The sequence below is a fragment of the Jatropha curcas genome, chromosome 5 (genome assembly GCF_041381405.1).
Source record: "Jatropha curcas cultivar XTBG-Jc1 chromosome 5, XTBG_Jcur_1.0, whole genome shotgun sequence".
NCBI lineage: Eukaryota > Viridiplantae > Streptophyta > Magnoliopsida > Malpighiales > Euphorbiaceae > Jatropha > Jatropha curcas.
The window spans coordinates 19,790,600-19,794,810 of NC_143155.1; the positions used below are offsets into that span (position 1 = coordinate 19,790,600).

General features: G+C 31.6%; 1 long non-coding RNA gene across 1 annotated transcript; it reads right to left on the reverse strand.

Annotated features, from left to right (window-relative positions):
• Positions 1-1,786: 1,786 nt before the first annotated feature.
• Positions 1,787-3,946, reverse strand: LOC149496345 (uncharacterized). The gene is made up of 3 exons (XR_016320783.1): positions 3,823-3,946; positions 3,683-3,743; positions 1,787-1,949 (listed from the first exon to the last, which is right to left on the reverse strand). It is a non-coding gene; the product is annotated as an uncharacterized LOC149496345 (long non-coding RNA).
• Positions 3,947-4,211: the final 265 nt, after the last annotated feature.

Here is a 4,211-nt window from a genome sequence, read left to right on the forward strand (position 1 = left end):
AATTATTTTTTGTAAATAAACACACCCTGAGACCCTAAGGTCCTTAATGGAACTTATTAATATTTTCTTAAATTTCTATCAAATTTTCATTTGCATAAAAGAATACTTGTAACAACTTAATTATATAATCCAAACCGTAACTTGTCCAAAATGTAATTCAAGGGCGCATTAATATTCTTCCTTAGAAAGAAGGAGAATACTAATCGGATACATAGCTCTAACTCCATACCAAACTAATAAAAATAAAAAATTTTAAATATTATTTCTACTTTATTCTTTCAGAAATACCCCGTTCCAATAAAAATTTCAAGTTTGATCAACCAGAATCGTGATTCACTTAACCGAGCATCCCTATAAAAATATATTTCCTCTTTTCACATATTTAAGCCATTTTAAAATACTTTTTCCATTCCAAACTATAAGTCATTTTGAGTATTTTTAAGAATTAATAAATGATGTCTATTCAATATTCTTTATTTATATTGAATACAATAAGTATTTTTATAAGTTACCATTGATTTTGAAATAAAAGATAATTTAGTCAAATTACCTTTGGTTTTATTATAATTTGGAGAATTAATTATTTCTTTAATCTCCTTGTAGTATTTTGAGACAGAGAAAGTAATATTTTTGTCTACAAAATATAAGTCTTTTTGAGAAATTTAAGGAATAATTAAAGAATTTTTTCTACTTTTATCCTTATATATATATTATTAGTGATCAGAGATAAAGAGTAAATTAGTTAAATTAATGATCTTTTTATTACTCCTTTCGTCACAAAATATAAGTTTTTTTGCATGAGATTAAGAGAACAATTAATTCTCCTAAATTATAATAAAATCACCAAATTATCCTTCATTGCAAAACTAACGGTAATTTGACCAAAATACTCTATCTCAAAACCAATGGTAACTTATGAAAATAGTTATTATATCTAGACTTGATCATCCAAAAAAGCCTAAACATTTAAGTTTGTTTCAAATTTGGCAAACACTTTTAATTTTGTCAATCAATACCCTGTATTTATTTTTTATTGTCAATTCTAGTTGTCTCAATTGAGTGCAGTCGAGTGATGTAGCTATGGAAGCAAATAAAGCTACTTGGCGAACCTTGAGGTTGCTAAAGGTATGAGTTACTCGTTGATGGTCCATCAAGAGTCAGTTAGTTATAAAGTCATACCAAATTCTTTCAAGCTTTGTGGTGAGATGAGAATAAAATTGTCTTAACAACATAGTATTTCAACTTAGAAATTCTAAAAGTAAGGATGGTCAGCTAAAGAATATTCACATGGATGTAAATTCGCGTGTTGTGGGGCCAACTAACGGCCAAATAAGCAATAAATTAAAGGACTTTGGATGAAATCCATAATTGACAAGGAAAAATAGTCTAAGGTTGTAATTGATAAAATTAAAAGTATTGGCTAAATTTGTAATATCCCTTCTCGGTCCACCCGTTAACCCGAATGAACCGAGTCGAGACGCTACAATCTGGTTGAACCTATGTCCTGTCATGCTGATATCATCCTGTATGCTAAATATGAATACAAAACACTCCCGATTAAACTCCAAACTTCCAACATCTCCAAATAATCATCATAACACGATAGCACTTTATATATTTTTATAACTGTATAAATCCTCAAGAGCAGTTAATATCCAGCAATTAATTGCATTCATTACATATATTAAGTCTTCATGAACTAATCATACCAACTATTTTAAAATATTTCATATTCAATCATTTCATAAGTATTATTCTTATCTTCAAATACTTACGCCAAAACAATTACATGCATCAATTATATTTCCAATTACATAAGCTCCAACAATGTAATAATTATACATGCCATAAGTCTTAATTATATAACTCTCAATCTACTACTCCCAAATTAGTCACTTCTGCTTTGATAGTACTCTTCAAGTCTTCAAGTAGCAACCACGATCTTCAACCTACGCATGATAAAATCGACGCGCTAAGTATAAAACTCAGTGGTGCTCATAATTCATATACTTAACAAAGTGCGATGACAACTCACTTAAAATAAAATTTCATAAAAGCATTGATAATCATAGAATCAGTAAATTTCAACATAAATGTATCTTTATAGCAAAGAATAAACTTCTAATTCATAACATAAATAATTGAGTTCTAATTATCTCATAACTCCTTTACATGAATCTTTAATCACACATATCAAGATACTATCATGATCTTACCTGCTATTCATTATGCTGTATGAATTAAATAAATAAACATGTAAGAACACATAATATTATATTTTCATTGTCTTACTTGCTGTTCATTATGATGTATGACTTATGCACTTTTTAGTCATATCATATAAGTTATGATTAATAAAATCTCATAACTGTATGGCTCCTTAAGAATTAAATAAATAAACTTGTAAGCATACATAGCATTATACTTTCATGATTTTACCTGATGTTCTTTATGCTGTATGAATTCTGCAACTGTTATTAAAACTCAGTGAATATCGCAACGAATAAAGAACCATATAAGCACATACATACGTAGACATGAACATGTACTCACATATGGAATGTAAGCACACATATCATGATACTTTCATTATCATTCTTGCTGCTCATTATACTGTATGATAATGCAATTTGTAGTCAATATAACTGTATAGCTCCATAAGGTTATAGTGAAACCAAAGTGATAAGAAAAACTGTATGAAACTGGATGAATACTGTATGACTGGGCTGCTATAGCCATTATATAATCATATCCACTCAACGGCCTGTAGCCGGAGTACCAAACTATATGGGGCGCAGATCTGCTATCTTATGTCGCGACATAGCCTTATCTACGTGGTTTCTACCTAACCTTAATGGAGCATAATATGGGTATGTCAATATATAAAACAAAAGCATATTAACTGCTTCATAATTTCATAACCCATACTGCTTACCTGTATGCTGATAGCCTCGCCAAGCGGGCAACTTGTGTCATGTTAGTTTCACATCAATTGCATCATGTTAGTTTCACATCATTTGCATGCTTGCATTTTGTGTTTATACATGTGTTCATGTTGTCTTTTTGTTTTAAAATGATTGGAGGCATACAAGTTGAGCAAAGGAATACAATTGCATAGAAAAGGAGGTCCAAATGAGCATCAAAACACATGTCGTGAGCGCGCCATGAAAAGTCGCGAGCGCGAGAAGCACACATGAGGGTCAGTGAGTTTACAGGTGAGATTCGCGAGCGCGCAATGAAATTCGCGAGCGTGAGAAGCACAAAATGAGTCAGAGAGTTTACAGGCACAATTCGCGAGCTCGACATGAAATTCGCGAGCGCGCATCGTGTTTTCCAGCCTGCGCAGTCTGTACTATTTTGGTCATATCTCTCAATTTATAACTCCGATTTGGGTGATTCAAAAATGGAAAGCTAACACATAGAGGAACAAATAACTCTTCTATGCCACTTCCTAATTTCATCATTAAATAGGGTCAAAATCATGGTGAAGTTACTGGTTACTTTTCCAGCAAAACCTGTTTCAGCATGAGCTCAATATCTACTTCATTTATTCACTTCATCTCATGCTTTTTCACCATTTTCAGTCTTTTTACTCAACATTAAGCAACATATCTTCTCATTATCAACACACCACACAAGTGCTCATGCAAGGAAATTAGTTAAACTGAAAGAGAGAGCAAACCTTCAATTAACAAGCTTGGAATCTTCTTCTTAGCTTCCTTTTACCTTTGAGCTCACTTCACCTATAAATAAGAATTCTTATGAATACTCTAAAAATATCACCAAAGAATTCAATTATGAAATTCAAGAAGGTTTACTTACGTGGATAGAATAAAAGTTGAAGTTAAGGCTTAACTACCATTAAAATCTTCACTACCATTAAAATTGATGGAGAAAGGAAGGTGGAAGAGGAAAGTAGATGAAGGAGATGAAGATAAGGATGAAGAAAGGAAAATGAAATGGAACTCACGGGTACATCTCCAAAATATCATTGATTTTTATGTGAAAATTACCAAATGGTATCTCAAGTGTCAATATGTTACAACTTAATACCTAAGCTTGATCTTTTAGTGCAACTAAATCCTAATCCTTATACTTTGATCTTTTTGTTTTATTCAAGTAAGTCCACTTCTTTTCCTTATTTCAGTTACATCCCATTCTACCCCACTCTGGACTCTAATAGCTCAAACCGGATTTTGGGTCAGCCCGAC